Raw genomic sequence first — 23,531 nt, 5'->3', positions numbered from 1 at the left:
ACATCTGCTTCTTATTGTTATTAAGGTTAAATGAGTTAACTTGTGAAGACATATTGTTAACCAAAGCGCTCTATAAAAGGTGTGATCAGGTATTAACCTGCTGGCTTCCCCTCTGTTAGAGTGGAGAGCACCCTCCACACCCTAATGCATCTTGAAATGGAGGCCTAGACTTCAGGTAGGTCAAGTGGCATTACTTCTGGCGGTGCAACTTCAAGCCATCTCTTCCTCCTCATAAGAACTGCTACACCCACACTGCAGGAAGTGTATGTCTACACCTTGCCTCCTGCATTAAGTTGTAAATCTTAGTGAAGACACCAAACCTCATTCATAATACTTAGCACAGTGCTTGGTACATGGCAGGTGCTCAATAAACCTCAGTTCTCTTGTCTGATTTCCTTGTACCTGCAGCTAATGTCATATACAATAGATATTTGATTAAAGACTACATATAAATAAAATTTCAAATGTTAAGAAAGTAATTTGTTAAATAGCTGGAAAAGCCCTTTCCAAAGATATCCAAATGGCTTCACCTCCCTCAGGTCTTTGCTCAACTGTTGCATTCTTAAAGAGGCCTTCCCTGTCCATTCTACTGAAATATGCAAATCCCTCCAGCATTCTCTAGACCTCTTTACATTGTTTTTCTGCATAGGACTTAACCACTCTCTGATACACCATATATTTTACTACTTTATTAGAAGTCTCATGAAGGCAAGGATTTTTTATTTTGTCTACTGGTATGTCTTCAGTATCTAGAGTACTTCCTGGCACATAATGTGTGCTAAATAAATGTATCTTGAATGAATTAATCGAATGAATATTGTAGAGTCCATTCCTAACCTTAGAGAATAATGTCAATGAAACAGCCTCCCCTTCTCATCAAATAGCCCTTGAAACTTCAGTCAAGTCTATCTAGCTTACTTTTCATTACGACACAAAGACCTTATTTATGAGGTTCACAGTATTGTCAAGCTCTCCTGCCGTGGGGTCCCCAGATCCCTAGAAATTCCTGAAAACCTTTCAGGGGGGTTGCAAGATCAAACTATTTTCATAGTTAATATTTTTATGCACATTCTCTAATGATAATATAATGGAGTTTTCCCGAGGCTATATACTAATAACATGTAATAGCAAAACAGATTGAAGGCAAAACAAGATATGTGAACTTAATGGTTTTCTATTATACTAAGCCAGATATTAAAGGGATTTCCTAAAATGTAAAACATTGCCACTGTTCTCAATTTTTTTATTTTAGTTATTTCCATAAATATTTCTATTAACTGGTAATAGGTTTATTATTGTTTTTATGTAAATTAACATGTTTAAAATTTTCTCAGTTTTAATTTCTAGTAGGATAAATAAGAGATGTAATCTCTTTGGGATTCTTATAATCAAAAGCTCTTTCAGGTCCTCAATAGTTTGTAAGATATACAATAATCTGTACAACCAAAAAGTTTGAGAACCATTGCATGGTACTATTCACACCAAGATAAATACAAAAACAAAAACTTCATCAATAAATCCAGGGCGATCTCTTGCAACCTGTAATACTGTTGACAGACTTTGGCAATATCATTTTCTCTTGGATTTCCTCTATCTCTTGGCTATTTTCTCTCTTTCTTTTACTTTTCTTTTTTTTTTTAAGAGATGGGATAGTGCTATGCTGCCCAGGTGGTCTCTAACTTCTGGGCTCAAGAAGTAATCCTCCTATCTCAGCCTTTGAGTAGCTGGAACGGCAGGCATGCATCACCATGCCTAACTAATTTTTTAAAAAGATTTTTAGTTATGGTATCTTGCTATGTTGCGGGTCTCAAACTGCTGGGCTCAAGCAATCCCCCTGCCTCGGCCTCCTGAATTACTGGAATTACAGGCATGCACCACCTCTTGGCTATTATTCAGTTTGTTTTTCTTTCTGTGATCTTCTTGCTCATTTTTTAAACAATTTTGTCTTTAGGATTTTAGCCTGGTTTTATCTTCTTGCTCTACTTACACTGTCCCCGGTTGCCTTCTTGGCTTCTTCATCCCCAAATTTATATCTCTGGCTGAGATTTTTCTCCTGAGGTTCAGGCCAACATACACAACTGCCAAGACATCCCTACATGGGGGCTGGCAATAAAGAGATGTATGTAAAAGACACAAGGAATAATTGTCCCATGCTTAGTGAAGGAGAGGGAAAAAAAAGGGAAAGAAAAACATCAAACCTTTCTCCAAATGTTTCAAGCCTCAGCACTACCAATCCAAGAGAAAACCCAAGATAGAAACAAGAAGGAATATGAGCTTCGTTTCAGCCATAGTGAATTTTATGTAAAGGTGAACCTTGAAGGCAAAATTTTTCAGAACTCTTTTAGAGCAGTGGTTCCAAGATTCAGGGCAGATAGCAAGACACTAAAAAACGAACCAAGGAGATGGCATTCCTAACCAACAATTTGGCCTAGGTGTTCTGTTCTATATAGTATTATCCTTATATCCCTGGAAAACACAGCCAAATCTTTTCTTAGGTTTCAGACATACCTGACTGCCCTTTCCCCTGTGGATCCATCGTCTAGTATTAATTATTTTTACCATACTCCAAATACATGACCACTTCATAAAGGAATGTCTATGGCAATATTCTTAAGACCTGAAGTTTGGGATGAGCAATGAGCAAGCCTAGTACGTAGGAAGAAATTGAAATGGTGATACCACTTGGAGATGTGATGGAGAAGGTCCATCACATGTTGCTGTCAGTAACATCCCTACAGAGGGCAGCCCCAGAGATAGACAACAGATGACAGGTAAAAACAGATTCAGGCCATTGACTTTTCTCCACCCTTAGTCAGTAATTGCATCAGTAATGAAGAGAAGAGAAATGCTGCTTGGAGAACTCACATTCTGTGAACAGGTACCAACGTGAGCACTGTGACTCATGGCTTATGTAGGACTGCTTGGGTCCAAGTGTAACAGGCGTCTGTGGCTGCAGTTTAGGAGTTTAGTGAGAGAAGTCATACAGCATTGCCACCTCCGCCCCCAGCTCCATTGTCCCTGGCTGAGCTGAGGTTCCAAAACTACCCTCACCCTCTCCAGGTACTGCTTCTCCTTGCCTCGGTTGGTATGCACAGGAGCTTTGGTATGCAGTCATGGAAGAGTTTACCTTTTGTTGTTGTTGTTGTTGTTAGAGATAGGGTCTCACTATGTTTCCCAGGCTGGACTCTAAACTCCTGGGCTCAGAAGATCCTCTTTTCTTAGCCACCCAAGTGGTTGGGACTTCAGGCACATTCCACTACACCTGGTTTAAAGAGGAGTTCATTTCATTGTTTAATTATTTGGGTGAAGACTTGGGGATTAGAGAGAGGGGTTAGAAGTAAAGTCTGTGGAAGAGGCAGCTGAAATGTCATTTTGACCACTTGGGTGGGGTTTTAGCCCTATGATTAGAAGGGTCAGGGTCAAAAGCTGGAGTAGCTGCTTTAGGCTTGCAGGCTGACACAAGCAGTGCTGTCTGAGGGTCCATGGGATAGGATAGCTGGGGCTGAGAAGAAGGTCATTGCACTGTTTTTTCCATTTGACCCCAGACCCTTTTCCAACCTTCTCTGTTACAATCTGTATAATATCACCTTCTACCAAGGAACTTATTTTATAGCAGAAGTATGGCTGTGGGTTCAGGCATGCCCTTGGATTTCACTGGTGTTATCACCAGACCCCACCTCAGGAAGCAGCTACTATGATAGACAATGGGATGGTCCAATGCCCACTCACTTAAGGTGCCAGCAGGGAGATAATATTCTGTCAGGTAACACTGCTGCTCTATAGGATGTAGTAAAAACTTTAAACTTGCAACCTACAAATGATGCTGTTTTCCTAATAAAATTGAGAGTCGATGAGGAGTTTCTGACCTCCTGGGTCTATATTACATGTTCCTCTTATGTTACTCCCCACCCTGACCCCAGCACTCAGTGGGCTATGGTAACACTATTTTCTGCCTTTGCTTCCTCAGATCTAGGGTGGAAAAGGCTACCTACCGAAGTTAATCTCTGGGTTCCTCTCTTCCTGGTGGCCCTAACCTGACCATGCTGCTGTAAACAGTCTTTTGGTTTTACTCTATACTCTCTTGAGACATCTGAGTTAGATTTTGTTTCATGCTGGGACCCTGACTAACCATTCTCATTCATTTACTCATTGACCTAAGCACCCAAAGCTCACTTCCTTGGAAGAATTAAGAGACAGTATCTTCGGCACAAACAGTGTTTTCAGGAAAGTTACCATCAACAATGATGATGAAACTTTTTTTTTTTTTTGAGACAGTCTCGCTCTGTCGCCCAGGCTGGAGTGCAGTGGCGCGATCTCAGCTTACTGCAAGCTCCGCCTCCCAGGTTCACGCCATTCCCCTGCCTCAGCCTCCCGAGTAGCTGGGACTAAGGGCATCCACTACCACGCCCGGCTAATTTTTTGTATTTTTAGTAGAGACGGGGTTTCATCACGTTAGCCAGGATGGTCTCGATCTCCTGACCTCATGATCTGCCCACCTCATCCTCCCAAAGTGCTGGGATTACAGGCATGAGCCACTGTGCCTGGCTGATGAAACGTTTTGAAGAGGCAGTTTCTCGCTATGTTCCCAGGCTGGGGTGCAGTGGCTCTTCACAGGTATGATCATAAAGCACTGCAGCCTCGAATTCCTAGGCACAAAGGATCCTCCCGCCTTAGCCTCCCCAGGAGCTGGGACTGTAGGTGCATGCCACCATGCCCAGCTATGATTATGCAACTTTAAAAGGCTTTGTGGGCAAGAGACATCAACCCATGATAGCATGAGCAGGAGGAAAAGATGGCAGAGTCGATATGATAAAAGCCTGGGATCCACATAAATAGTTAACTGATCTTTGACAAGGGGGCAAAGGCGATACAATGGATAGGAAATAATCTTCTCAACAAATGGTGCTGGAAAAACTGGAGAGTCACATGTGAAAAAATGCATCTAGAAACAGACCTTACACTTTTCACAAAAACTAACTCAAAATGGATTACGGACCTAATGTGTGACACAGAACTATAAAGCTCCTAGAAGATATCATAGGAGAATATCTAGATAACCTTGAGTATGGCAATGACTTTTTAGATACAACACTGTAGACGTTTCATGATCCGTGAAAGAAACTGATAAGCTGGACATAATTAAAACTTTAAAAATTTTCTCTGAGAAAGACAATGTTAAAAGAATCAGAAGACAAGCTACACACTGGGAGAAAATATTTGTAAAAGATGCCTCTGCCAAAAGACTGCTATCCAAAAAGTACAAAGAAACCTTAAAACTCAATAATATGAAAACTAACAATCTAACCAAAAACTGTACCAAAGACCTTACGAGATACCTCACCAAAAAAGATGCACAGATGGCAAATACGTTTATGAAAAGATGCTCTAAATCATATGTCATCAGGGAAATAAAAATTAGGAAAACAATGAGATACCACTACACACCTATTAGGATGGCCAACATCCAGAACACTAACAACGCCACATGCTGAGTAGGATATGGAGCAACAGGAACTCTGATTCATTGCTGGTGGAAATGCAAAATGGCACAGCAACTTTGGAAGTCAGTTTGATGGTTCCTTATACTACTACATATACAGACTCTTACCATGCAATTCAGCAAATGTGCTCCTTGGTATTTACCCAAAGAAGTTAAAAATTTATGTCCACACAAAAACCTGCCCTCATATGTTTGTAACAGTTTTATTCACAATTGCCAAAACTTGGAAGCAACCAAGATATCCTTCAGTAGGAAAATGGATACATTAACTGTGTTTGAGCCAGAGAATGGAATATTATTCAGCATGGAAAAGAAATGAACTAACAAGTCATGAAAAGACATGGAGGAAACTTAAATACATGTTACTCAGTGAAAGAAGCCAATCTGAAAAGTCTGCGTATTATATAATCCCAACTATATTACATTCTGGAAAAGATACAGCTATAGACACAGTAAAAAGATCAGTGGTTGGTAGAAGTTAGTAGGGAGGAAGGGATGAATAGGCGTAGAATAAAGGATTTTTTTAGGTCGGTGAAACTACTTTCCATAATACTATAATAGTGGATACATACCATATACATTTATTCCAACCCATAAAATGTACAACAGCAAGAGTAAGCCCTAATATATACTGTGGTCTTTGGGTGATAATGATGTGTCAGTGTAGCTCCATAAATTATAACAAATATAACACTCTGATCGGGAAGGATTTTTTTTTTTTTTTTTTTTTGAGACAGAGTCTCGCTCTATTGCCCAAGCTGGAGTGCAGTGGCACCATCTCGGCTCACTGCAAGCTCTGACTCCTGGGTTCACGCCATTCTCCCACCTCAGCTTCCTGAGTAGCTGGGACTGCAGGTACCCGCCACCACGCCTGGCTAATTTTTTTTTTTTTTTTGTATTTTTAGTAGAGACGGGGTTTCATCGTGTTAGCCAGGATGGTCTCGATCTCCTGACCTTGTGGTCCACTTACCTCAGCCTCCCAAAGTGCTGGGATTACAGAGGTGAGTCACTGCTCCGGGCCTACTGTCTATTGTCTAATTTTGGTATTTTATGCTGACCTCATAAAATTGGTTGGGAAGTCTTTTCTTCACTATTTTCTAAAAGAGATTTTGGAAAATTGACCTAAATTCAAACTTAACTCTTCCTTAAGTGTTTGTAAAATTTACCAGTGAAAGCATCTGGGTCTGGTGCTTTATTTTTTGGAAGGTTATTTGTTATTGATTTAATTTCTTTAGAAGTTGCATGGAATTGGTTTTATTCCTTCTTTATATGTTTGGTAGAATTTACCAGCAAAACTATTTGAGCCTGGAGATTTCTTTTTCAGAAAATTTTCAACGGAGAATTAATGATTTACGATAGTCACAGGACTATTAAATTATCTATTTTATTTTGGTCAGTTTGGGGAGTTTGTGTTTTTTAGAAATTACTCCGGTTCAACTAAGCTGTCAAATTTATGTGAGGGAAGTTGTTTATTATCTTTTTAAAGTATGCAGGGTATGTAGTGATTTCCCCTATTTCTTTCCTGATATTGGTAATTTGGACTTTACACTTTTTCTGTGTGTCACTCTTGCTAGAGATTTATCCAATTTATTGATCTTTTCAAAGAACCAACTTTTAGTTTTATTGACTTTTCTCATTTTTCTGTTTTCAATTTCATTGATATTCTTATCTTTCTTATTTCCTTCTTACTGCTTGATTTTTGTTCTTGTTTCTCCAGTTTTATATAAGGAAGTTTGGTTATTGATTTGAGATCCTTCTTCTAACAAAGTATTAATGGCAGAAAATTTCCACTAAGCACAGATTTAGCTGCATCCTACAAATTTAAATATGATATATTTTCATTTATTTCATAGATTCCTGTAACTTCCCCCTCTTCTGTTATGGCTGTCTTGTACATTACATCTACATTCATTGAAATCCTCACCAGACATTGTAACCACCCAGTGGGTTCACCTTGCCTGCTGCCTAGACAGATCCAATTTATCAAGACAGGGGAATTGCAAGAGAGAAAGAGTAATTCACACAGAGCCAGCTGTGCAGGAGACCAGAGTTTTATTATTAATCAAATCAGTCTTCCCAAGCAGCACTCAGGGATCAGAGTTTTTAAGGACAACTTAGTGGGTGGGGGGAAGCCAGTGAGCCAGGAGTGCCGATTGGTGTATCAATCTGGGTGGTACCAGCTGATCCAACAAGTGCAGGGTCTGCAAAATATCTCAAGCACTGATCTTAGGAGCAGTTTAGGGAGGGTCAGAGTCTTGCAGCCTCCAGCTGCATGACTCCTAAACCATAATTTCTAATCTTGTGGTTAATTGGTTAGTCCTACAAAGGCAGTGTAGTCCCTAGGCAAGAAGAAGGTTTGTTTTGGGAAAGGGCTGTTATCGACTTTGTTTTAAACTATAAACTGTAAACTAAGTTCCCCCAAAGTTAGTTCAGCCTATGCCCAGAAAGTAACAAGGACAGTTTAAAGGTTAGAACCAAGATAGAGTAGGTTAGATTAGCTCTGTTTCACTGTCTCAGTCATAATTTTGCAAAGGCAGTTTCAACATTATTAAAATTTTTGCTTTCAAACTAAAGGACTAAAGAAAAAATAATAGCCCATTATATATGCCTATATACCTATCATTTCTGTTGGTTGTCCTTAATTAATAGTTTTCCAAGTATACTTAATCTAAGAATGTCTTCCACTTTTATTCCTGAAACATATTATTTTTTACCAGACATACAATTACGAATTAACAGTTATTTTCTTTCATCACTTGAAAACTGTCTCACTTTTTTCTGGCCCCTGTGGTTTCTGAGGAGAACTCCACAGTCATTTGCATCATTCTCTCTATATAAGTAATGAGCTATTTGTGTCTGATGGCTTTCAAGACTTTTTATTTGTCTTTAGTTCATGGTTATATGTGTCTTGGAATGGGTTTCCTTGGTTTTATCCTACTCAAGGTTTGCTGATTTTCTTAAATCCATAGGTTTATGTTGTCTGCCAGATTTCAGGATTTTTAGCCAATTTTTTAAATAGTTTTTTTGGCACCACTTTTTCTTCTCTCTTTCCGGTGACATAAAGGTTAAGTCTTTTGTTATTGTCCCACAGGTCCCTGAGTCCATGTGGGTGTTTTCATATCTTTTTCTCTGTTACTCAGATTAGGTCATTTCTATTGAACTTTGTTCACATATACTGGGTCTTTCCTCTGACATCTCTATTTTGCCATTAAGCCCATACAGTGAGTTGTTTTTGTTTTTGGTTTTGGTTTTTTTAGTTTCAATTACTGTGTTTTTCAGTTCTAAATTTCTATTCAGTTTTTATGGCTGGAATGCAGTAGCTATTCACAGGCATGATTACCGCACACTACAGCCTCAAACTCCTGGGTCCAAGCAATCCTCCTGCCTCAGCCTCCAGGGTAGCTGAGACTACAGGCATCTGCCACCACGCCTAGCAATAATTTCTGTTAAATAAAAACTGTAGGAGGTCACTTTTTTGAACTAAGCTCTTGCTCTAGGCCCCAAAAGACCAGACTAAAAATCAAAATGGAGTCATCCATGCTACAGTTTCATGTCACCAAACCTAAACTAAGTTGTTACCTGACCTTCAGAGAAATCGCGAGAGACATAACAGCAACCTTCAGTCCAACCTTCAATCCATATGATAATGAAGTTTCCTCTGCTTAAATCCTTACACAAAAGAAGTAGCCTAAGAAATCTCGATAGTGTTTTCATGGACAATATCTGTGTCCATAAAGTGGCTGTGCTAATTTATGTTCCCACCAACAATAAGAGTTCCCTTTTCTTCACCACATCCTTGCTAGTTTCTCTTTCCTCCACATCCTTGCCAGTATCTCTGGGTTTTGTTGTCGCTGGTTTTTTATTTGTTTGTTTGTTTTGTTTTGTTTTGTGTGTGTGTGTGTGTCTTAATAATAGCCATTTAACTGGGGTAAGATAATATCTCATTGTGGTTTTGACTTACATTTCCCTAATGATTTGTGATGTTGAGCATTTTTTCATGTACCTGTTGGTCATTTGTATGCCTGCTTTTGAGAAATACCATTCATGTCTTTTTCTCACTTGCTTATTTGATTTTTTACTATTGAGTTATCTGAGTTCCTTGTACATTCTGGGTATTAGTCCCTCATGGGATGAGTAGTTTGTGAATATTTTCTTTCATTCAACAGGTTGTCTCTTCACTCTGTTGATTGTTTCCTTTGCTGTGCAGAAACTTTTTAGTTTAATATCATCCTATTTGTTTATTTTTGGTTTTTTGCCTGTGCTTTTGAGGTCTTAGCCATAATATCTTTCCCTACACCAGTGTCCTGCATTATTTCTCCCATGTTTTCTTCTAGTAGCTTCATAGTTTTGGGTCTTGCATTAGTCTTTAATTCATCTTGAGTTGATTTATGTATATAGTGAGAGATGGGTCCAGTTTCATTCCTCTGCTATGGATATACAATTTTCCTAACACTATTTATTGAAAATGTTGTCTTTTCAATAAATGTATGTTCTTGGCACTTATGTTAAAATTCAGTTTGGCTGTAAATACATGGATTTATTTCTGGGTTCTCCATTTTGTTCCACTGGTCTGTCTGTTTTTATACCAATACCATGCTGTTTTGGTTACTATAACCTTATAATATATTTTGAAGTCAGGTAGTGTGCTTTTAGCTTTGTTCTTTTTGCTCAAGAAAGTTTTGATTATTCAGGCTCTTTTTTGGCTTGACATGAACTTTAAGATTTTTTTTATTTCTGTGAAAAATGATATTGGTATTTTGATAGGGAATGCATTGAATCTGTAGATTGCTACAGAATAAAATAAAATAAAATAAAATAAACATACATTATGGAAAAGACATCCTCTTCAGTAAATGGTGCTAGGAAAATTGTATATCCATATGCAGAGGAATGAAACTGGACCCATCTCTCACCATATACAAAAATCAACTCAAGACGGATCCCATGAGCATGGGATGTCTTGTCTGTGTCCTCTCAAATTTCCGTCATCAGTGTTTTGCAGTTTGTCTTTAGAGCTCTTTCACTTCCTTGGTTAAATTTATTCCTAAGTATTTTGTTTTATTTTGTTTTATTTTATTCTGTAGCTATTGGAAATGAGATTGTTTTCTTGATTGCTTTCTTAGTTCATAATTGGTATGTAGAAATGCTACTGATTTGTATATGTTGATTTTTTAACCTGTACCTTTAGTGAATTTTTTTTTGTCAGATATCAGAGTTTTGAGTGGAAAAACTAAAAATCGAACTTCTTTATGCTCCTGCAATCCCACTACTGGGTATTTATTCAAAGGAAAAGAAATCAGTATATCAAAGGGATGCTTTCACTCTTGTATTTACTGCAGCACTATTCACAATAGCAAAGATACAGAATCAAATTAAATGTCCATTGACAGATAAATGAATAAAGAAACATGGACATGTACACAATAGAATACTACCAGCTATAAAAAAGAATGAAATCCTGTCATTTTCAGCAGCATGGATGGAACTGGAGGTCATCATGTTAAGTGAAATACACCAGGCACAGAAAGACAAATATCAAATGTTCTCACCCATATGTGGGAGCTAAAAAAGTTGATCCCAAGGAGGGAGAGTAGAATGATAGATACCAGAGGCAGGGAAGGCTATGTGCTGGGAGTAAGGGAATGAACACAGATTGGTTAGTGGAACAAACATACATTTAAATAGAAGGAATAAGGTCTAATGATTGATAGTGGAGTAGGGTGAGTATAGTTAACAACGTATGATATATTTCAAAATAGCTAGAAGAGACAATTTGAAATGTTCTCAAAATATAGAAATGATAATTATTCAAAGTGATGGACACCTGAAATATCCTGATTCGATTATCACACATTCTATGCATGTAACAAAATATTACATATACCCAATAAATACATGTGAATATTATATATCAATAAAAAAATTAAAGCACACAAAGTAGCCTGAAGTAAACTGATATTAACTAATCAGTTATTTTTCTATTGTTCTTTCTCCCTGTCCCAGCCTTACAAGAAAAATATAGCTTTGAAATGACTAATACGCTTTGTGTTCTTTGTTTCTGCTTTCTGCAGCTCTTCTCTGTCTATAAAGTCAACCTCTTCTGCTCAGCTCATCAGAGCATTTATTCTGTTTTATGGAATGAAGTTTTGCCCTATTCTATAATTGCAATGAAGCTAATTGAAATATTTAAACTTGTCCTACTTTTGTTCTTTGATATTTCAAAATCTGCATCATCTCAGTACTGGAATCTGCTTATTGTCTTTTTGAGTTGTCCCTGATTCTTTGTAAACTGAATAATTTTGGATTATATTCTGAACAGTTTACATGTTATATTATGAAACTTTGAATCTTATTTAAATCCTATGTAGAATGTTTACATTTTGTTTAAGCAAGGAGCCTACCTGATTGGGTTCAGGAAACAAATTTCAACCTACCTTCTTCAATTTCCAACAATTTTGCACGGCTATTGGATCTGTTCAATGTATGCACTACCCAATGGCCAATTTGGCATAAGAGCAGTCATCTTTGGTATGCTGAATAGGATCAGACCCAATTTTGTGATCTTGGTAATTAGTCCAGGATAGTTACCCTTGCCATGCCATGAATGTTCATAACTGAGCCCATGTCCATGGTCATGATAGAGGCAGGAGGAAGACAAATCCATGGCAGACAGAGGCGGGTCCCAGTGAAACTCTACCTTCAAGTCAAAGACAGTCCTGTGTAAATCCTTGCACCAGATTGAGAACCTCTCTTCCCATTTGGCATGCTTTCCTCTGATTGATTCCCACCCTTCACCTATTTTACATATACCAACCCTTTCCTAATTGGTTTTCTGAACTGTTGTGCCCACCTTTGAGTGGTGCCTTTGTTTTAGCCTTATTTTTTGCATACTCACAAACCAATCAGCACGCATTCCCCATTCTGAGCCCATAAAAGCCCCAGATCCAGTCACACTGAGAGACTGCCAAACTTCAGGTGAAGGATCACCCTCACATCCCCCATCTGCTGAGAGCTGTTTCATTGCTCAATAAAATTCTTCTCCACCCTCCTCACCTTTGATTGTCCAAGTAGCCTCATTCTTCTTGGACATGGGACAAGCACTCAGTACCCAATAAATACAGGTACAGAGAAGGCTGTAATACTGTGGCCTTCTGCCCTCTGCCATCAACCCAATTATATTGTCAAAGGAGTATCCATTTAGAAATAGACTGCCTCTCCCTCCACCAAACGAACAATGAGCCAGCCCAGCACCATATCAAAATCTCTTGCCCTGCTGTTCTCATGTGAGAGTACTCATGGCAAGTATGCCTATAGCTCCAGTGCACCAGTAGGTGTTGGCAAATACACACCATGGGAAGTCTAGGCCCCTACCTAACTCTCCTACCTACAGCACTTGGAGAGTCAGAGCTTCTCTACTGACAGTGCCAGCTGGCTGGAATCTGATCTATGAATCAGGCCAGCTGGCTAGAATCTGCTTCCGGCCTCATTCCTGCCAGCCCCATTGCCTGGGGGCTGTGTCCTGTTCTTTTTCTCTAGTTTTGGGATAATTCTTAGAACAACCTGGCTCTGTGTCTAATACTCCCACTGCTACTGTTCCAAAGCATGCTTGTGTGTTTGTCTTTTAGAGTAGGTTCTCCTTGCTGATAAAGTGAACTGAATCTGTCCATGTCTGTTAGTTTTGATCTTTTGTTGATAGGACAATTCTCCCACTTTCTATTTACTATACTTTTTATATCTGCTTTTTATTTTAATGCATTGACTACCATTTTAGAAAAAATAAAATAATAGTGACAATAACATGCATCACTTTTTTTCTTATTTCTCATTTTAATGGGAATATCTGTAGAGCTTCACCTATGGTTTGTCATTTCTCATAACTTATTAATGCAATGTATTATGTTGGATCTTGTAATGGATTTTGTTGTACTATTTTATCCTAAGATTCATCTTGATTCATCTTGGTAAGTTATTCCTTTATATACTGTTCAATTACATTTTCTGACATTTCATTTATGAGTTTGCATATGTAGGCATATTCCCAAGTAACAACAGTTCATGTTTCCCTTTAACTTACTGTCACTTAGATATGGGAGAGCACAGCAGGCACTGTTCTAAGATAATCATTGATATAGTGTACATGCAATTCTTTATGGAAGACTAGATATCTACTGTTTCTTATTACCCCAGATCTGCTTCTCCTGGTTCAGTTAACACACTCGTATTTTCCTTGAGAAACCTCTCACTTAATGTCCTTTGAAAGAAGCTGATCTCCTATCTCACCAATTCCAGAGGCTGCCCATTAAAAAGGTCCAGCTTATCAGCTCAGTCCACGCATGAAAATGATGTAATTCAAGGATGGGTACATTACTCAATGGGGTGAAATTCTAGGACTCTTGCAGAAACTTTGAGAAAAGAGAAGTCCATTTTGCAAGAGATGCCAACAGGTTAAGATAGGGCCCAGAGGTATTAGGAGCCCTCTAGCTACTGAGAATGAAAAACCTAAAAAAGAATAGCACCCAGAGAAAAGAAAGTAACTCCAAAAGCTGGAGACAGCTCCTGGTACCACCACTGGATGCTCTGGATTGAGTCAGACTCACAGCCAGATACTCATAGATCTTTCTGTGACAGGAGCCAATGGATTCCCTTTTTAAAGAAAATTATGAAATATTTTAAACATATATGTCTATAGAGAATAATATGAATAACCAGTTTTACCAAATGTATTAAGCATCAAACATTATGTATCATCAACATGAAGCACTAAACATTAAAGACAATTTCAAGACCCCCCTTGTGTGCTCCTCCCTGATACAATCTATTATTTTCCTCTCACCCAGAGGAAAATATGATATGATATGAAAATTGATATGGTTTGGCTGTGTCCCCATTCAAATCTCAACTTGAATTGTATCTCCCAGAATTCCAAAGTGTCATGGGAGGGACCCAGGGGGAGGTAATTGAATCATGGGGTCAAGTCTTTCCCATGTTATTCTCATGACAGTGAATAAGTCTCACAAGATCTGATGGGTTTATCAGGGGTTTCCACTTTTGCTTCTCCCTCATTTTCTCTTGCTGTCACGATGGCAGCCTCTCGCCATGATTCTGAGGTCTCCCCAGCCATGTGGAGCTGTAAGTCCAATTAAACCTCTTTTTCTTCTCAGTCCTGGGTATGTCTTCAGCGTGAAAACGGACTAATACAATAATTATTGTCATAAATTCAGTGTTTGTCATGCCTATACATGATGTTATTTTTTACCTACTTATTTATGCATCCTCAAACTTAACAGAATTTAATATTTTATTGTTTTATCAAATTATACAAATACTTCTGCAATTTGTCTTTTTCATCCAGGGGTTTAACTATGTTTTGGGGGTTTAACTATGTTGAGAGATGTAGCTGTAGTTCATTTAAAGTGCTGTATTCTATGGCCGTAATAAAAAAAATTAAAAAAAATAGTAGATGTTGGCATGGATGCAGTGAACAGGGAACACTTCTACACTGCTGGTGGGAATGTAAACTAGTACAACCACTACGGAAATCAGTGTGGAGATTCCTTAAAGAACTAAAAGTAGAACTACCATTTGATCCAGCAATCTCACTACTGGGTATCCACCTAGAGGAAAAGAAATTATACAAAAAAGATACTTGCACACACATGTTTATAGCAGGACAATTTGCAATTGCAAAAATGTGGAACCAACCCAAGTGCCCATCAATCAACTAGTGGATAAGAAAACTGTGGCATATATATATATATATTATGGAATACTACTCAGTCATAAAAATGAATGAATTAATGGCATTCACAGTGACCTGGATAAGATTGGAAACCATTATTCCAAGTGGAGTAACTCAGGAATGGAAAATCAAACATCGTATGTTCTCACTCATAAGTGGGAGCTAAGCTATGAGGGTGTAAAGCCTTAAGAATGACTTTGGGGACTCGGGGGAAAGAGTGGGAAGGGGTTGAGGAATAAAAGACTACAAGTAGGGTGCAACGTATACTGCTCAGGTGATGAGCGCACCAAAATCTCACAAATCACCACTAAAGAACTTACTCATGTAACCAAACACCACTTGTTCCCCAATAACCTATGGGAAATTTAAAAATACAAAAATAAAAATAATAAAAATAAAGTGCTGTATTCTATATTCCATAAAGCTATGTATTCATCAGTTCTTTCACTCTCTGGTGTTTCTGTAGGTGATCAAAATATGCAACCCCAAAATATATCACTTTGGCATATGGATTATTTTGAGCTGAAAGTATTTGAGATGCAACAGATGCAGAAAGAATCCTTCCCAGAGCTAAAAGCAGAAGCTTTTCAGAAATGAAGATTGCCTTTTCTGGAGAAGTTTTATCGCCATGAAGAAGATCAAAAGTGGGTGTCAAGACGGACCTTCACAAACAAATCCTGTTCCATTTGCTTCCCCCATATATTTACCTTTCCATAATTTTCAGACCTTGAAAGCCTAAAGCCTCTTCGTTTGTTATCTCCATAAATTTATTGCCCTTTGTTAAGATGTTATATAACCCCAGATTCTAACCACCCCTTTGAATTACTTATCACTGGGTTTCTCTTGCATGTTTGCATGCTGCATATGGTAATAAACTATGTTTTCCTCTTGGTCATCTGTCTTTCATCAGTCTAATTCACAGGTCCCCAGTTAGAGAATGTAGGAAGATAAAGAAAATTAAGGTTTTCTTCCTCCCCTACATTTCCAATGTTTTGACAGTATACTCTCTTATCTTTTAAGCCAGATTACATTTGGGTTCCCCTTACTTGCCAACCAAAGAGTGCTGACCGGGCCCATTCAGAAAATCCCTAAAAACTCCCAATATTACTCTCCCTTCAAGGAGCCTAAAATCCTTGACATTAGAGTCAATCCTGGCTGAGGCACTGTATTTGGAAAACTCTCATAGGGTGAAGGTATGATCCAGGAAGAACCAAAGATGAACTCATCAAATTTTGCACAGAGCATAGAACTGTTGCTATTTAGGAGCCAGGCAGCTATCTCCTAAAAGAAGACAGGGCCCTGGGTGAAGAACAATAAATAACTACTTTTTTTTTTTTTTTTGGAGACAGAGTCTCACTCTGTCACCCAGGCTGGAGTGCAGTGGCACGATCTTGGCTCACTGCAACCTCCACCTCCCAGGTTCAAGCGATTCTCCTGCCTCAGCCTCCTGAGTAGTTGGGATTACAGGCACGTGCCACCACATCTGGCTAATTTTTGTATTTTTAGTAGAGACGATGTTTCGCCATGTTGATCAGGCTTGTCTCAAACTCCTGACCTCGTGATCCGCCTGCCTCAGCCTCCCAAAGTGCTGGGATTACAGTCGTGAGCCACTGCTACTTTCATACCAGACTTTGAAGGAGGAGGACAGCCCTGAACTTTGTTGTAACTGGGGAAGACTTGGGGAATCCAGGGTTGAGATAAGAGCACCAAACGCTTAAGAAGAGTTAATGGTTTTGCCTTAGAGGCGAGACATGAAATATCAGCTTTGTTTATTAAAGGTAGCAGCATCTAATCGGACAGACTTAATTTCAAAGCTTCATTCAGTCATTTGCTGTCTGTATGATCTTGAGGCAAGTCATTCCAGTTTTTGAGCCTCGATTTCTTCACGTGTAAAATGGAATGAATTATACCTACCTTTAAGGGTTGATTGCATTATTTAACACAGTGAATACATAATGTCTGGAAACTAGCACATCTTCAATAGATAATGGTTATTATCATTATCATTAATTTAGCCAGTCCCATCGATAATAGTTACATCAATGACAGTGATTTCCCCCAGGGGTTGTACTATGAAGGGCTGACTTGAGAACCTGGGTTCAAAGCCAGGGCTTAAAGGTAAGAGATTGATCAGAAAATATAGTTTTTCTTCTACCAAAGGTGACCCAAAGAAGGCACAATTTAGTGCTGGAGAAGACTGGGAGTGGATTCTAATGATCAGATCTCCATCCAAGGTGACCTGATCATTCCTGCCCAGTGCTCAACAGAAGTAAATTGGAATATAATAGAAGGGTTCTGCCAGTTTCTAACAACTTAAGGATAGTCTCTTAATGTGAAAAAAATAAAATGGTGCCCTATCCAATGTTTAAGAGGTAGAGAATCAAGCTTGAGCTAAATTTGATGATCTTGAGAATGTAGTTCTCTCAGAGTTGCTGATATGTCTAACATTGAGATAGAAGGCAGCTTCTCGGAGAGGGTGAGAAGTTGCACTGCCTTTCAACCTGAGTCACACTTTAGAAACACCTGGAAGTTAAAGCTATTGATGTTGGATGCCATCCCTCAAGAAAGTCGCATGCCTTAGGTTAGGGTGTGGCATCAGCTTTAAAAAAATTATTTAGATAATTCCAACATGCTGCCAGAGATGAGATCCATTGGGTAGAGAATTCCACGACTTTGGGTCCCATATGTACAGGAACAACTACAGTATAAAATGGTGGTGTTGGTGATTCTGGGAGCAATAAGTATCACATGCAGTTAGTGTGAGCTCTGCTGGCAGAGCTGTCATCACTTACTAGAATAAATCATATCCATGGAACCCAAGGAAAATCAGGAGTTCTCAGGTGATAAGGAGAGAACCCTACCTAAGAATGACTGATGGACTCTGAGGAACCCCAGGACAAGGACCTACGAAGTTTCTCTCTTTCCCTTGTGAAACTTAAACCACAAGATTAGCACAATCGTTGCATTTTCAATGACTTGTATACAAACTAATATAAGCAACTGTGCCTCACGTAGGCACTTCTGATTGGATACAACACAGTAATAAAACCAGTCACTCATTGTGAAGCTCTTGTTTAGAGAGCAAAGGCTGGCATATACAAACTCTTTTTCATTAGAAAATATTATACTGATGGGTAGAGGGAACAGAGGGTTCTGGAATGCTTGTACTGTTCTGTTTCTTGTTCTGGATGCTGGTGACACGGGTATGTTCAGTTTATAAAAATAGGTATGTACACTTATGAACTGTGTACTTTTCAATGTGTATTTTACACTTCAGTACAGTGTATAGCAAATATTAAAAACTGACTAACCACTGCTTCCTTTCAGCATGCATATGGAGTATGCTAGATAATTCTTATCAATGGGGAAAAAAATGTCCACACTGAATTCTTCCACTTACAGAGCTTGGGAGGAGTTACACAGGGAAAGGGTTACAGAAGAAAGACGGAAATTGCAAAGTGTTTGCCGGTTCTTCAGTGCTACCCAGGGGTGAACAGGTGGTCTTTTGTTTAGCAAAGTGATGAATGTGTTTTCAAACATGCAGAAGGTGAACAGACCTCAACATGAGGAAGAAGCAGAGAGCCCATTGCTCTGTCCTGTTATTAAATAGATTCTAATTTAGGGGAGAGCTAAAGGTGAAGGGACCTGGGGAATCAGGGAATAAGAGGGGATACCTGAGAGACAGGATTGCTTAGGCTGTGTGATGGCAGATTGCAGCTTGGGAAAAGATGCCCATACAGACTGGGAATGCATTCTGAAGATGCAATGGTTAAAGGACTCTTAAGAAAAGAGAAATCTATTATTTAATTTCAAATTTGTTTATGTGGCTGCAATGAAAACCCCATCCATTGATTCAGACCCTTGGTAACATCTGCTACCTTAGCCATCCTGCTACCCACCTGTTTTGTTTTATTTATTTGTTTATTTAGAGACAGGATCTCACTCTGTCTCCTAGGCTGGAGTGCAGTGGTGTGATCTTGGCTCACTGAAGCCTCTGCCTCCTGGGTTCAAGCGATACTCCTGCCTCAGCCCCCCGAGTAGCTGGGATTATAGGAGGACATCACCACGCCAGGCTAATTTTTGCATTTTTAGTACAGACAGGGTTTCACTGTGTTGCCTAGGCAGGTCTCGAACTCCTGCCTCAGGTGATCCGCTCAGCCTCCCAAAGTGCTGGGATTACAAGCATGAGCCACTGTGCCCAGCCCCCACATGCTTTATAATATTCCTAGGTACAAACCAGGCAGATGGAAGGATACTGTAGCTTAGTGAGCCAAAGAGACTGAGTTAATTTGGTTATTTTAGCTCAATTTTCTTTTAACGATGATACATGCCTGAAACTTACTGATTTGGGGCCAGACCTTTAAATTGTAAAATGAAAATATGTGACACCCCCATGAAAAAAGGACCTCGGCCCTTCTGATATAGCTAATTCTGATACACAGATGATAATTGCTACTTGCCCCAGCTGCGATATCGGTTAAAGAGTGGTAAAACTTGAAGTCAGATGATAAGTTGTATTCTTTGAGAAAGCTACTTAACATTTCTTTATTTTTATTATTATTATTATTATTATTATATTATTATTATTATTTGAGATGGAGTCTCGCTTTCTTGCCCAGACTGGAGTGCAGTGGCTCAACCTTGGCTCATTGAAACCTCTGCCTCCCAGGTCAAAGCGATTCTCCTGCCTCAACCTCCCGAGTAGCTGGGATTACAGGTACTCACCACCATATCTGGCTAATTTTTAAAATATTTTTAGTAGAGACAGGGTTTCGCCATGTTGACCAGGCTAGTCTTGAACTCCTGACCTCAAGTGATCAGTCCACCTCGGCCTCCCAATGTGTTGGGATGACAGGCGTGAGCCACCGTGCTCAGCCAGTTGCTTAACATTTCTAAGCTTGTTTTCTCTTGTATAAAATGGGAGAAAATAACTCACGCAGAGATTCTGTGAGACCTAAATGAAAGGATATATTTGAAGCAAATCCCTTACCAGATAGCATATAGTAAATACTCAATAAATATTAACTCCTTTCCTTTTTGCTCATCCATAATATGGTATATAGAAATATTTTATAAATTACAAAGTGCCATACAATAATTGTTTAAAACATTAGTGATAACTCAAATTTGTTGACTGATTATTTGCAAAGATATTCCTTCCTAACAATTAATTTTAAGAAGTAGAGTATTTTCATACCATAAATTCAATGAATGATTTTAATACAGTGATTTTCAACTGGGAGCAATTTGGTCTCCCGAGGATCATTTGGCAATGTCTGAGGACATTTTCGATCATCACAGCTTGGGGAATGCTACTGGTATCTAAGGAGGACAGGCCAGAGACGCTGTTAAATATCTTACAATGCATAGGACAGGCTCCCACAACAAAGAATTATCCAGCTCAAAATGTGAATGTCTCCACTGTTGAAAAACAGTTTTGGTGGTAAAGCAAGTTAGTCCGGTTTGTCTTCATGTCAATTGTATTGAGTGCCCACACACACATCAACATCTTTTAACCTTAAAGTATCCCCTTCTTGGCCTGTGAACCCTCAAAAGGAATGAGAAAATTCACTTCTAAGGTGATCCTGTTCTTAGACGTTCAGGCATATAAACCATGAGCCTGTAATATCAATGCAAAGCTTGTGTTCTGCCCCAGAAAAGTCTAGAGAACTCTCTCAGTAGACACTCTCCTCCACATCCCATTAAAAGGTGCATTATATTTTGTACAGTGTCACCACTTTAAAAAACCTGTACAGTCCTGCCTGTCTCAAGCAATACTTAGTAAATCAAATTCCATGGTACTCAGCTCATTTCATGATTCAACAATGAGGATGGAGCTCTTTCCGGTAGCGAAGATGATTGCTTCAGAGTAAGAACCTGACTTCATAGCAATCCTGAATCTTAATCTTAGAAATCAGAATGAGATAATTCACAGCTAGTGAAAAGATTGTTCAGAAACACTTCTGTTATTGCTAAGTAAATGTTCTTCCCGGCTATGAATCTAACAGAGGGTGGAGCTAGTAACCTGGGGCAATGGAGCTATATGATATTGTGCTATTCAGCTTCTTCCTCTCCCACCTTCCCTGCTACTACTGCTGATGTCTTATCCCTGGCTCCATGAGAGCAGCCAGAGGTCCTACAACGAAGTCAGAGCTGGGTCAGGGGCAAAGGATGCTGGGAAAGCTGTGTGCAACATGCAGTGGAGTTGTTCTAGAATGCAGTAATAATTATTCTATAATTTACTTTGTATTTTCACAACACATTACTTTTTTTGTTTGTTTGTTTTTGTTTTTGAGACAGAGTCTCACTCCGTGGCCCAGACTGGAGTGTAATGACATGTTCTAGGCTCAGTGCAACCTCTGCCTCCCGTGTTCCAGCAATTCTCCTGCCTCAGCCTCCCTAGTAGCTGGGACTACAGGCATGCACCACCAAAACGGCTAATTTTTCTATTTTTAGTAGAGGCGGGGTTTCACCATGTTGCCCAGGCTGATCGCTCTTGAACGCCTGACCTCAGGTGATCCCCCTGCCTCGGCCTCCAAAAGTGCTGGGATTATAGACATGAGACAACGCATCCAGCCCAAAATATAACTTATTTGATCTTTCCAACAACCCAATGATGTAAATAAAATAAATATCTTTAACCCTACTTTACAGATTAAAAGAAAAAAAAACCCTATAAAGGTTAAATGTTTTATCTTAAATCCTGCAACTATTAAGTATCTAGAGAGCCATGTATAGTGGCTCATACCTGTAATCTCAGCAATTTGGGAGGCCGAGGTGGGAGGATCACTTGAGCCCAGGAGTTCAAGACCAGCCTGAGCAACATAGCAACACCCTGTCTTTACAAAAAAAAAAAAAAAAAAAAAAATTTAATTAGCTGGTTCCAGCTACTCAGAGGCTGAGATGGAAATGTGGCTTGAGCCCTGGAGTTCGAGGCTGCCATGAGCTATACAATTGCACCACTGCTCTCCAGCTTGGGCAACAGAACAAGACTCTGTCTCAAAAAAAAAAAAAAGCATCTAGGATCCAAGCCTTCTGCGATGGTTAATATTGAGTGTCAACTTGTTTGGAACGAATGATACCAAGTATTGTTCCTCAGTGTATCTGTGAGGGTGTTGCCAAAGGAGACTAACATTTGAGTCAGAGGACTAGGAGAGGCAAACCTACCCTCAATCTGGGTGGGCACCATCTAATCAGCTGCCAGCATGGCTAGAATAAAGTAGGCAGACAGAAGATGGAAGAGCAGACTTCTTGCTGAGCCTTCTGGCCTTCATCTTTCTCCTATGCTGGATGCTTCCTGCCCTCAAACACCAGACTCCAAGTTCTTCAGCTTTCGGACTCTTGGACTTACACCAGTGGTTTGCCAGGGGCTCTCGGGGTTTTGGCCACAGACTGAAGGCTGCACTGTCTGCTTCTCTACTTTTGAGGTTTTGGGACGTGGACTGATACACCACTGGCTTCCTTGCTCTTCAACTTACAGACGGCCTATAGTGGGACTTTACCTTGTGATCACGTGAGTCAACTCTCCTGAATAAACTCCCTTTCATACATACATATATCCTATTAGTTCTGTCCCCTTAGAGAACCCTGACTAATACACCATCCAACTCCTAAGAGTTCTTTACACTTAGAGTACACAAAAATAAAGTCTGTGCTCCTTTCCTTCCAGTTGTCTGCATTTACTTCCCTTTTCTCTGTTGTAGGAGTGCAAAAGAAAACCGGAGACACTGACCCGTTGTAACCTGGCCTGCAGACTCCAGAAAAGGTGCAGAAATCCTTGACTTAGCCTGGTGGTATTCTCCAAATCAGAAAGTATCTGCCCTGCAAAAATGCCTATGGGAAATCATTCATTTCCTAAAAACTCATTTTCATAACGTAATTAATCATCCTGGACAGATTTTTCAAAATTAGCCATTATTTGTTCTTGCCTAATTTCACCTGTTACTGTAATTTAAACCATATTACTGTGACTTACTGTGCTTTTCTTCAGGATTATTACTTAAAACATTTGAAGACAGCTTGTTCCAAATTAGCAATGTCACGACCTGAATGAATGTACTTATTCCCTTCATTAACTCTCTTAGCTATTCATTCTTCCTTGAAAGGATCTTTCAGTTCCCTCAACTTCCTCTTATTTGAATACTCACTGTAATTGTTTTCATACAGAACATAAGGATGTTTTTTTTTCCTTTCTGAGAAGGTACAGCCACCCTGTTCCAGTTATAGGAAGTTTTAATGAGGGTTTTAGGTGTGTGTATGTAGGGAGATAATTTTATTATTACTTTTTATTCT

This window comes from Trachypithecus francoisi, unplaced genomic scaffold (assembly GCF_009764315.1).
Source record: "Trachypithecus francoisi isolate TF-2019V2 unplaced genomic scaffold, Tfra_2.0 Lachesis_group9, whole genome shotgun sequence".
Classification (NCBI taxonomy): domain Eukaryota; kingdom Metazoa; phylum Chordata; class Mammalia; order Primates; family Cercopithecidae; genus Trachypithecus; species Trachypithecus francoisi.
The sequence above is the reverse complement of the archived record's forward strand: the minus strand, read 5'-3'. Positions refer to the sequence as shown.